Raw genomic sequence first — 13,400 nt, 5'->3', positions numbered from 1 at the left:
TGGCAGTGTAGGGGTTAAGTGTGTCCTAGGGGCATGTTACTAACTGTGGGGAGCTGGCCTATGTCTTGGTGAACACTGATCTCTGGCCCAATCACATGGAGCAGAGATCAGGGTCACTTGTTGCTAGGCAGAATGGGGAGATGCTGTTTACATCAGCATCTCCCCGTTCAGCCTCCCCGTGAGACGATCGCATCTCACCGTTCAGCCTCCCCGCGGTGAGCGAGTCAGCGGGACCCGTGACCGGACTCACGGGGGTCCCGAGCGGCACGTGCGTGGCGCCGGCAGCACGCATGCGATGGCAGGGCGGCAAATACAAATGGACGTACCTGTACTCCAACTTGCCTGCCCGTGCCATTCTGCCGACGTACATCATCGTGCGCTGGTCGGGAAGTGGTTAAACACCTTTGTTAAAAAAAAAAAAAAAAAGTGCATCTGTCGTTTTAGAGATAGAATATAGCTTAGTGGTAGACACTTCAGTCATGATAATCCCTTCACATATAGTAAGCAGTTAAAGTGTTACCTAACCCCGGACCCTGCATTCACTCTTTCTGGTCTCCCACAGTACACAGAGCATAGAAATGCAATTATTTTAGCAAATATAAACTGCTGCACACCTTTTTTCATCAGCAGTACATAGCAGTCTTGTGACTTCTACGAGTGTCTAGTTATAGCTCGTATTCATAGTTTTCATTTTCTCACAATATGAGAATGCAGGTGTCCTATCATATACTGTCCCCCAACGGATAGTGTCCGGTGTGTACTGCGCATGCACAGTACACAGCACACACAGATTCCGAAAATACCCGAAGATGAACGGTGCCTGCGCCATGAGTCCAGGTTCTATCCCCACCATCCAAGAGGACATAGAGTTGGAATATAAAAGAGCCGAGCACAGTGAGGCCGAGTCCGAAGCGTGGCGAGCCCGTGAGGGGCCCTCTAATTTTACCAACCCTACGTCCTCTTGGATGGTGGGGCTACCACCTCCACTCACGGCGCAGGCGCCGCTCATCTTCTGAGATTTTCCAAAGCTTCTTCTGCTCCGTACGCAGACACTATATGATGGCAGGACACTATCTGCCAGAACAGGACCCCTGACACTCTGGACAGTGCTGATTGGTCCTGTGCTGAGCACATGCACCCTCCCAAGAAAAAAAAAACACTCTAGCAATACACACACCAATCTGAGCATGTGCAGCTTGTCCCCTGGCTCTGTAAATATTAGGAAATATAGTGGAGTCAGTGGAAGGAGATAATCAGAGAAGAGAGGATCAAATGGCCTTTTTAGAGAATGCAATTGATTAACCCCTTAAGTTCCACAGAGAGTATAACAACCATACTTTACTGCATATATAGACTGATTTTACTTTTGGAGGTTTAGTAACACAAACTCTTGCCATGCAGGTACAACCCCACTAGAGGGAGGACTTTTACAATCAATTTTAAGACTTTTTATATGTAACAACAGTCTTAATTCAAAGGATGAGAAAGTGTCACCAGTGCCAACAATGTTCTGAGGTGCTGACAGTGAAGCTTAGCACATCTTGCCATCTTCCAGCACTGGCAGCTAACCATTCTCTGTCACCATTTGTCATCTTCTCTCTATGACCATTGGGTGAGCCACTGATGATATAACAGGAGTTGCAAAATAAACGCAAAACCACTCCGAACCGTTTGAAATAAGCAACAAAGTTACATCATTTCAGCAATTATCTTTCAGATGCCAGGAACTAAGAGTGTACATTGTACATAAGCATGTGCGCAAAAACAAAAATTTAACCTGTAGAAAGAGGAACAAGTTTTTGTGGCAGACAGTTAAAGTCTCTTCTGCCAATGAGCTCCACCTAAAAACTCATTTCCTGACGCATCATGGCAGCACACACAGTGGGTTGTGACTCCGCCCCCACAACCTGATAGGACTGGTTAGCTATAAGATTTGAAGAGGAGTCCACCGTTGCATTCTCCTTTTTTTCCTCACCTGTATGGGACATTACGTTTCGAGTTCGGTTAGCATGGAACCCCTTACCGCACCACCCCAGCTAGGTTCAGCCTCTCCTACTTGGAAGTCCCTGTCCGTACGGTCTCTAAATGAGCCATAACGCAGGGAGCCCCACTCTGGTGGTCTCAGGGGCAAAAAAATTACAAAGCAGCTGGCTTTTTAAAGGGAAAAACCTTAAAAAGGTTGTAATGATTGCAGCGGTCTCCCCCTTCCTATCTGTCGTGCTCCCCAGCATGTCTCCTTTTTCTGCCTACCTTCTGTTTTCTTCATCCTTTTTTTTTTTCTTTTTCTCTCTCTCCTTTTTTTTTTCCCCTCTGGGCACGCTGAGCCCTGTAGTTCCACGGCGCTGTGACCTTTCCATCATGGCGGTTCCGTCCGGACGATCGGCGCTCAGGAAGTGACGTTTTCCCCTTGTCCTCTGCATTTGCCAGCATCCAAGATGGCGCAGGACGGCGCAGGCGGCCAGTGCGCATGCGCGGCGGTGACGTCACTCCTCCAGCGACGGCGGGCTATTTAAAAAATGTCATTTTCGTTTGGAAGTGCTGCTTGTGCTTTCCACGCCATCTACCATCCTGATCTCTGCACACAGCCTGCTGCCTTGCAAGACAAGTCCTCCTGAACTCTGGTAAGCTTCTTTTCTTTCATCTTTATGCACTTTGCCATTCATTTATGTGCTGCACCTTCTGCCCATACTCTGCATTGGCTCTTATACTGAAAACCTCTGGTCACAGGTGTACTCTATTCTTCCCATGGAGACCGCTGCCTTAGTAGACCATCCTAGAACCACAAGGTAAGGGGGCGTATGGTTTGGTAAGTAGTGAAGAGGAGGAAAAGAGAGCACTGCCACTAATACCTTTCATTTTGGTAGCTCTGGCAGGTCTTCGGGGTCATCCCATTCTAAAAGAAAGGAACGTTCCCCCTCAAGACACTCTCATTCTCGGCGAAGTCGGTCAAGGTCTACCCGTCATCACAGAGAACCGCCATCCTCACATCGAGAGGAACACCATACCCGTCCTGCGGTTAATACCTGCTGGGTCTGTGGAGCGCAAGCATTACCTAGTAAGCTTGTTTGCCAAATCTGTCTGGAGGAAGCAACTCGGGACAAGGAAGCTGACGCTAGAGAAGCCTCCAATATTATAAGAGACTCAGTTAAGGAAACAATCCTACAGGTGACAGCTTATGATCCAATCAGGTCATCTAACTCAGCCTCAACCTCTCATTCCCCTCAGGATCCAGATGACTCCCCAGAGGATGAGGATCCCCTGACCACTACAGTTTTCGACTTTGCATTAATAAATCCTTTTGCGAAATCGGTTAAGGAAGCGATCGGATGGGAGGAAGAGAGAGATGTCCCGCCTAAGTTAAGGAAATACTTCCCTAACCTAAAAAAAGACCCTGAGGTCTTCCCCTTTATCGAAGAGCTAGAGGAGCTCATAAGAGATGAATGGCAAAAACCAGAAAAGAAATCCGGCTTAAACAACAGATTAGTGAAGCTCTATCCCCTAAAAGAGCCAGCAGTGAACCCTCTTATCTCCGCTCCCGTGGTAGACTCCTCACTGATGCGCTTTGTGCGCCATGTAACCCTACCAATAGAAGACGCCGTAACCTTTAAAGATGTGATGGATCGCAAAATCGATCTCGACCTTAAGAAAGCCTACTCAGCAGCGGGGGGGGGCCTGTAGGCCTGCAATCGCTCTAGCAGCGGTCGGTAGAGCCATCACCTCCTGGACATCTGGAGTTGAAAAATTAATCGCAGAAGCAGCAGACCAAGACAAAATCATTTCAGCACTGCAGGAACTCAGCCTTGCGGGTGATTTCGTAGCGGAGGCGGCGGTGGACGTTATTCGGTCCTCAGCAAGAGCAATGCTGGCCGCAGTAACTTCCAGAAGGGCTCTCTGGCTAAAACCTTGGGTTGCTGATGCGACTTCCAAATCCAGCTGGTGTAAGATCCCTTATGATGGCACTAACCTTTTTGGTTCAAAATTAGATTCCGCAATATCAAAGGTCACGGGGGGAAAATCGGGTCTAATACCGTCGGACAGAAGATCCAAGCAACAGAAAAATCCGCCCTTCAGACGTCACCTTCCGGAAAGGTACCGGGACGTAAGGTCTTATAGACCCGGGAAAGAATTCAAACGGAATTGGCGAAGCACACAACCCTCTTTTGTGAGAGTCCAAAAATCGAAGACAACCGTTCCGGGAGACCAACAAAAATCTTTTTGATGCCACGCATGCCCAGCCCGCAATACTTGGTGCGAGGCTGAGGCTATTTGCCCAAACTTGGATAGACAAAATAAAAGAACCCTGGGCGATATCCACCATTCAGCAAGGTCACAGGTGGAAATTCAAGCGAAAACCGCCAAAAAAACCACTACAAATCTACCAAACTACCCTTTTCGCGCCTGAAGCGAAAGCTTTTGGTCATATACATTATGGAGTTGCTCCAGAAGCAAGCAATCATAGAAGTTCCACAGGAGCAGAGAGGAGAGGGGTTTTACTCTCCCCTTTTCTTGGTGTCAAAGAAAACAGGAGACCTGAGGCCCGTGTTGGATTTAAAGAAGTTAAACCAAATGATTCTAGTCGAATCATTCAGGATGGAGAGTCTCCAATCAATATTACTAGCAATAGGGGAGAAAGATTGGATGCTCTCGGTCGATTTATCCGACGCTTATCTACACATTCCAGTGCATCAAACCTTTCAAAAGTACCTACGCTTTGCGATAGGCAGGCAACACTTTCAATTCAAAAGCCTCCCATTTGGGATATCAACGGCGCCCAGGACCTTCACAAAGGTGTTACTTCCGGTTATAGCACTATTGAGAGAAAGAGGTCTAAGAGTCCTACACTATCTCGACGATATTCTTCTTCTAGCAGACAGTCGAGAAACACTTCTACGACATCGTTCAATTCTGATTTCCTCGCTCCAGCAATTCGGGTGGATAGTGAATTGGAGGAAGAGCAGCCTGGTCCCAGTACAGAAGATGGTCTTCCTAGGAGCCGAATTGGACACCAGATCCAACACAGTAGGGCTCCCCCAGGAGAAACTTCATCCTCTTATCCGCAAAGTGAGAAAGCTACTATCAGTAGACCACCTATCTGCAAGAAAATGCTTAAGTGTTCTGGGCTCAATGTCATCAACCTTTCTAATGGTTCAGTGGTCTCAATGGAACTCCAGGGTATTCCAGAATTCGTTCCTAAAACAATGGAACGGGGTGTCAATGTCACAACAAATAACAATCACCAGAGCAGTCAAGGAGTCAGTACGTTGGTGGACTCAAACCAGCAATTTAACTCGCCATCGTCCCATCGTTCATCCACTCCCAGAAATAGTAACGTCAGATGCCAGTTACCTTGGCTGGGGAGCGTATCATCTAGATCGGGGAGCACAGGGCCGCTGGTCCTTCTGTCCACAGGGGATAGTCTCAAATGTTCTGGAACTCAGGGCTGCATGGCAAGCACTTCTAACTTTCAGTCCCCTCCTTTCAGGGAAGAGTGTCCTCCTGCGTATGGACAACACAGTGGCTGTGAATTATGTCCACAGGCAAGGGGGCACCAGAAGCAAAGTCCTAATGCAGGAGGTACGACCTATAATCGAGTGGGCCCAAGTCTACCTGACGGATCTGAAGGCAGTATACGTACCCGCAATTCACAACCAACTCGCGGACGATCTAAGTCGAATATTTATTTCAAACAACGAGTGGTCTCTCAGTCACAAGGCCTTTACTCTTCTGACACACAAATGGGGTGTTCCCGATATAGATCTGGCAGCGACTCCAGCGAATCGCAAATGTACTCGCTTCTTAGCAAGGACCGCCTATCCAGCAGCAACAGGGATCGACTGTCTCCACCATCCTTGGGAATTTCGCCTAGGTTACATATTCCCTCCGGTGCCCTTGATAGCCAGGTTTCTGGCCAGACTGAGGACTTCGTCTTCCACGGTAATAGCAGTGTTGCCCTTCTGGCCCAGAAGACCATGGTTTCCGACCATCCTGCAATTGAACACAGAAGAGCCTCTCCCACTTCCGCTGTTCCCAGACTTGCTCTCACAGGGGAAATTTCTACACCCGTCACCAGAGCGACTACACCTGACGGCTTGGAAACTGAAAGGGAAAGGTTACTAGATCAGGGTTGTTCATTAAGAGTAATATCCACCTTACAACAAGCAAGGAAGAAATCGACAAACAACATATATAATAAGATTTGGAAAAGATTTTCTGCAATAGCCCAACTACAGTCCTGGAATCCCCTTTCTCCATCAGTCTCTCAGGTGTTAGAATTCCTACAACTAGGCCTAGAGAAAGGCTTAAGGTCAAGCACTTTAAAAGTTCACGTCTCTGCCATATCCGCAATGACAGGAATCAAGTAGGCTTTAAACCCCCTCATCATTCAGTTTCAGAAAGCATGCCTAAAAATAAGGCCTCCTAGAAAACCAATTTTTCCGACCTGGGACCTATCGATCGTCCTGGAAGCTTTAACCAAAGAACCTTTCTCGACGGGGGGATCAATATCCCTATGGGACTTGACACTAAAACTATCGTTTCTAGTTGCAATCACATCGGCCAAAAGGGTCTCCGAGCTGCAAGCTCTACTAATCAAAGAACCACACCTAGTTTTTTTCCCAGACAGGGTCGTACTCAGACCTTCGGAACGGTTTGTGCCAAAGGTAGCATCTAGCTTCCACTTTAATCCGGAGATCAATCTTCCCGTTTTTCTCAACACAGATGGAAATCCGCACCCTCTGGACGTGAAGTCTGCAATATCCGCCTACCTGGAGGCTACCGCTCCATTCAGGAAGTCAGAAAACCTCCTAGTCATTCCGCATGGCGCCAAAAAAGGTCAAGCGGCTTCTTCAAGAACAATATCCTCATGGTTGATTAAAGTCATCAAGAAAGCATATCTAGTTCAACACCTTCCAATACCGGAAAACCTGAAAGCGCATTCGACGAGAGCGATGGCGACCTCATGGGCAGCGTACAGCAGAGTATCACCAGAGACTATTTGCAAGGCAGCAACTTGGTCATCAAAAACCACATTCATGTCACACTATAGAATAGACCCGGCTCAATTAACTACGGTTGAGTTCGGGAGATCAATTATTCAATCAAACTCATCCATATCCTGTACTTGAGTAAATAAAAAACTTCTAAAAGGCACCCTCCCATGTAGCGAGTTATTTCCCACTGTGTGTGCTGCCATGATGCGTCAGGAAAACGGAAAATTGAATACTCACCTTTCCGTAATTTTCCTTTCCTGACGCATCCCATGGCAGCACACAGGATCCCACCCCTCTAAGGTGATAGTTACTGAGAATGCAACGGTGGACTCCTCTTCAAATCTTATAGCTAACCAGTCCTATCAGGTTGTGGGGGCGGAGTCACAACCCACTGTGTGTGCTGCCATGGGATGCGTCAGGAAAGGAAAATTACGGAAAGGTGAGTATTCAATTTTCCGTTTTTCTGTATAACTACACACTTGGGTCTTAGCTAGAGTTGCACCGATACCACTTTTTTAAGACCGAGTACAAGTTCTGAAACTTTTTTTTATTTCCCCCAAGTACTCGCCGATACCAATTAATTATCAATACTTTTTTTTTTATGTTGTGAGACTAATGTGCAGCACTGATAGGTGACATGGATGGGCACTGATGAGGTGTTGACTGTGGCAGTAGTTTATCATCCAATTTTTTTTATGCTTTTTTTTTTTTGGGTGGGGGGAGTGTGGATAGTGTGGTTATTTTATTAATTATTCTTCCAATTTAACCTTAGCTATTTTTTTTTTTTTTTGAGACAGGGAGAGGGACTAAGGACCTCCCCATTCATAAACTTAAGTAGAATAAACACAGTTTACGATGCTCAGTTATGAATGCACAGAGTCAGTGATCCCTGACTGTGCATTCAGAAAAGGAAGGAGCCAGTAAATGACAGATTTACCGGCTCCTTCCTCTGCTCTCCATCCTGACAGATCCGGGAAGAGGAAGGGAATTGAAGGATGACATGGGGAGCAGAGGACCCAGAGAGAGGGAGGACGACACAGGGGACAGTTGGGGGGTGACTGATGTGGCGGCAGTTACAAGCGCTGATCTCTCTATCGAAAGCTATACAAAGCAGCTGAAAGCTACGGGAGGGGAGGAGAAGCAACTGTCAGTTGCTATACAGGGAGATTGGTGCTTGTAACAGACCCCACCGCCACACTGATCACCTGTGAGGCTGCCTGGCCCCCAGGCTGAGCTAATGACACCTGGTCCAAGGCATCGGAGAATTTTCTCAGTACAGATACTAGTATCAGTGCAACCCTAATTTTAGCCAAGAAACAGTGCTAGAGAAGAAAACATCTCAAAATAGAAATTTACCATTTCTTCTTTGCTATGGCCCAATTCACTGATAATTACCATATTTTTTTCATCTTCAAATTATATTTAGAATCAACGCTAATGTAACAGTGACTAGTGCAGACTACACATGAAGAGGGATGCTTCTTTTGTACTCCTGTAATAGTGTACTCCAGACAGATTTGAAAATTTACATTGCAGAGCTGTGTACTGGCTTCGATTGCTCCTGCTGTTCTCTACACTGATCTTTTGATTGTATGTTTTCTTGCCCCCCACATACTTGCAAATATAATGCCATGGAGTACTCCTTTATGAAACTGAGAAAGCACTCCACAACCATCTGTTCACCACATTCAGTTTTCAGATCATACATTGTGACGCAAATAAGCAAAAACAAGTGCATCTAGTGCAGTGTAGACTACCCCAAGCTCCATAACATTATTGCTTTTGATACCAAAGAAAAGCTAACTTGCATATAATATGCATTTAAAAAAAAAAAATACAGTTTGTGCTGGCTACGAGTGAATCATTAGTCATAAGAGTTTAAAAAAAAAAAAAAAAAAAAACTAGCAAGAATAGTTTACTGATGATATCTTGAAGTTTCTTAAAGAAAGTAGCGTGCAGATCTGCAGGAGACCTGTGACAGCAAAACTACCAAGTAAAGCTGCATGCATGCCACACCGATAACGCTGCAGCTAATTAAGAGACAGTGGCTTACAGCTGTCAAGACAGCAAAAGTAAAGTGATGCTACTTGCCAGGTAACAGTCACAAAATGTATTAAAAAAGAACAGTGTACAGGAGGCACGATGCCAAACATGCCAAACCTACAGTTTAAAGAAATTTGGGGTTCAAGTTTGTCAATCTAAGTCTGATCTAAGAGTGCCGACTGTCACTTTAAACATGCTTCAAATAGTGCTGAAGCCTACTGAATCCTGCTAGCAGTTTGTTTTAAATAACAGCCAGCACCTCCTGATAGGATCTGTGCATAACCTCCCAAAACTGGAGCTAAATGGTGCTTTGAAGATTTAAAAAATAAATAAAAATAAATAAATAAAAGGGCTCAAAGCTTTCCAAATTCTAGTAGAATCATGTGGGAATTGGGCCCAAGGATTTAAGAGACTTCTACATGAACCTACATTGAACGGTTTGAATTGGATTGGCTGCTGTAAAGAAACAGCAGCTCTTAACTTGTGAATGTGAAACACAATACTCTTAGTAATTCTAAAGATTTTTATTTTAATAAAAATAACAAACATATAATACTTGCCTGCTCTGTGAAATGGTTTTGCACAGAGCAGCCCCAATCCTTTTTGGGTCCCCCGTTAGTGGTCCTGGCTCCTTGCCCCTGCCAAGTGCCCCAATAGCAAGCCTCTTGGTATGGGGGCACTAGAGCAGGCTAGCTCCCGAACCACGCTTTGTGCATCAAATCACACAGAACATAGCTTGGCCACACCCTTTCATTGGCTCACTGGCTGTGATTGAAAGCAGCAGGATCCAATGGCTCCCTCTGCTGTGTGAGCTGAGCAGAGAGACCCAGGAGAGCTGCTGCACTCGTGCACATCGCTGAATTGAGATGGGGCTCAGGTAAGTATAAGGGGGGCTGATGGGGAGCTGCACCCAGGAGTTTTTTTTTTTTTTTTTATTACTTTAAAGCGGTAGTAAAATCCACTTTGTGATTTTTACCTACAGGTAAGCTTAAAAGCTTACCTGTAGGTAAAACGAATATCTCCTAAATGTGCACCGTTCAGCAGATATTCGCCCTTCTGGCAGCTGGTGACATCACCGGCTAATGCGCTCTGGGGGAGCCGCTTACCTTTGCCATTCCTTCAAAGAGCTGTACTGTGGCTGTGACATCATCGGGACATGACCTTTCAAGCTCAAAAAGCCAGAGAACCCGGAAGGAACACTGGGTGAAGATGGAAGCCCTGTCAACAGTGACAGCATGCCACTGGAGGACTTAGTTCTAAGTTAAGCATTTCACAATGTGCTAGTATGCCGTGCTGTTGCCTTGCAGAGTTTTTTTTTAATTTTTATAAATGTCAGTTTACTACCACCTTAATGCATAGAATTTATTAAAGGTAGAAACCTTGAGGCTTTGTAAACCACTTACAGTGCATCACAGGGCTTAACGTTTTCTGCATTTTATGTTACAGCCTTATTCCAAAATGGATTCAATTCATTATTTTCCTCAAAATGCTACAAACAATACCCCATAATGACAGCATGAAGGAAATTTTAGCAAATTTAATGAAAAAAAAATATCACATGTACATAAGTATTCACAGCTTTTGACCAATATATTGTTGAAGTACTGTTGGCAACAAATACAGCCTCCAGTCTTTTTGCGTATGATGCTAAAAGCTTGGCACACCTATTTTGGCCAGTTTCTCCCATTCTTCTTTGCAGGACCGCTCAAGCTCCAGACAAGATGGGGAGTGTCCAGAGACGCTCAACTATAGGCTCTAGAAAGTCGACAAAACAAACAGAGATTTCACCGCTCCAAGACAAAACCACTGACAGGCTGCTAGCTCTCCAAATGGATGGGGGTTCCAGGTGCAGGCTGATTGCATAAGCCAAATGTGTAGAAACAGAACGAAACTCTGGATAGCCGCACTCCGGATTGTGTAAAAAATTAGATGCCTTTATTTCTTCAAAATGCAAGTGCAAAACTCCATTGAACAAAACGTCACAGCAAAAAGGGAACAAAAAAGGATTTTTGAATAAAATAGCTAACACGTTTCACGCTACAAACAGCGCTTACTCATAGCTAGCTTATGTTCTGAATGACAAACAAATATATACTGTTCATGTATAAGCACACCACAGTGAAATTAGAGGTAAAACCATGACAGCTGATAAAGCTATCATCATAGATTCTCCACACATGCATTCCACACCTAGTTCTTGGTTGGTGAAAATAACTGGGAAAGGAAGAAAGGGGAAAAGGGTGAACATATCTGTGTGTTGAAACGTGATTTGATGAAAAGTATAAATATGTAAAAAATATATATATATACATATAAAAGTGAAAATAACAAAGTGTGAAAATAAAAAGAAAAAAAAAATATATATATATATATATGTATATAGACGTGTATAAATGTGTGTACATAAATATATTGGTGTAAATGTGATAAAAAAAATACTTGTAATTGTGCACTAGTGCAGAGTAACCTTTTAATGCATAAAGAATATGAATAAATGTCATACAATTCCAAGTGAAACAGTATTTTTACCCTATCGAGTCAAGGGGCAAGGATCTGGATTTATTCCAAAAAATGGTGGAGAGGGACTTGACCCGCCTTGCTCGCACTTGTCATAAAAAAAATTTCTTGACAATTTAACAAATGCTGAAAGAAATGCTTTCAAATCATTGTCAACAGATAAAAACATAGTTATCAAGAATGTGGATAAGGGAGGCAGTGTGGTGGTCCTGAATTCATGTGACTATAAAGCAGAAGCACTGCGTCAACTTTCAGATACCAACATTTATCAATTACTGCGATCTAACCCCACTGCCTCCTTTAAACTTGAACTTTTTAATTTGTTGAATAGAGCTGTCAGGGCCGGTCTTCTGTCTGAAAATGACAAAATCTCTTTTATTCCTGAGAATCCAGTCATGCCTATTTTTCACTATCTTCCCAAGGTCCACAAGGGGTTAAATCCCCTTGTGGGTCGACCGATAGTGGCAGGAATAGGCTCTCTCAACGAATGATTAGGAGAGGGGGGTGGATAATTTACTCCAGCCTTTAGTCCTAAGTTTACCTGGATATCTCAGCGATACCGGTGATTTGCTGAGTAAATTACAGAATCTAAAGTGGCACTCTACATACAGATGGATCAGCTGTGATGTTACCAGTCTGTATTCTAGCATTCCACACTGACTGGGTTTAAGAGCAGTAGCTTACTTTTTACAAACATCTGGGAGGTTTTCTCTGGCACTTCAAGAATTTATATTGTCATCTTTAGACTATTTACTTACACATAATTTCTTTATGTTGGACAGGGCCTATTACCTCCAGAGATGCGGGGCCTCCATGGGAGCGAAATTTTCGCCCTCATTAGCCAACCTGTATATGGGTTGGTGGGAGAGGTCCCGCATCTTTGGACATGATAGCCCCCGCCGCAAAGATACCATATTTTTTGGGCGCTTCATAGACGATCTGTTATTTATTTCATCTGATGAGTGTGCCAGTTTGGAAAATTGGCTTACCTATTTCAATGACAACAATTTAAATTTACTGGAGTCATGAAAATAAGCACCATAGAATTTCTAGATGTCAATCTGACTGGTTCAGAAGAAAACAGTCTCTGGTCTACATAGAAAATCAATCGCAGGTAACACACTTTTTAAGAGCAGACTCAGCCCATCCTGGTCATACCATCAGAGGGATACCATATGGACAATTTTTGAGGTTGAGGCGTTTATGCAGCACCCCAGGAGTTTTGCACTTGCATTTTGAAGAAATACAGGCATCTAATTTTTACACAATCCGGAGTGCGGCTATCCAGAGTTTCGTTCTGTTTCTACACAACTATAGGCTCTGGCTGGGCCACTCAAGGAAATTCACAGAGTTGTCCCATAGCCACTCCTTTGTTATCTTGGCTGTGTGCTTAGGGTCATTGTCCTGTTGGAAGATGAACCCTTACGCCAGTCTGAGGTGCAGAGCGCTCTGGAGCAATTTTTCACCAAGGATGTCTTTGTACATTGCTGCATTCATCTTTCACTCAATCCTGACTAGCCTCCCAGTTCCTGCCACTGAAAAAATAGGATTTTTGTACTCGCCGTAAAATCCTTTTCTCTGTAATTCCTCTCTGTAACTAAATTGGTTTGTTAGCCTACCAATAGGAGAACTAGGCAAAAATTGTAACACAATACACAGAACTTTAAGTCACACACACCACCCCCCCCCCGGGGAGGACCCTGTGCTAAAAACCCTCCCTGCTCCCAGGCAGAACTCAGTACCTCAATAAGCAGTATAACGTAGAGAAAAGGAGGGGTGGGTGCTGTATCGGTCGGTGAATTACAGAGAAAAGGATTTTCACGGTGAGTACAAAAAATCCTATTTTCTCTT

The sequence above is a fragment of the Lithobates pipiens genome, unplaced genomic scaffold, assembly GCF_037356315.1.
Source record: "Lithobates pipiens isolate NorthernLeopardFrog02 unplaced genomic scaffold, aLitPip1_a1.2 Scaffold_8, whole genome shotgun sequence".
Taxonomy (NCBI): domain Eukaryota; kingdom Metazoa; phylum Chordata; class Amphibia; order Anura; family Ranidae; genus Lithobates; species Lithobates pipiens.
The sequence above is the reverse complement of the archived record's forward strand: the minus strand, read 5'-3'. Positions refer to the sequence as shown.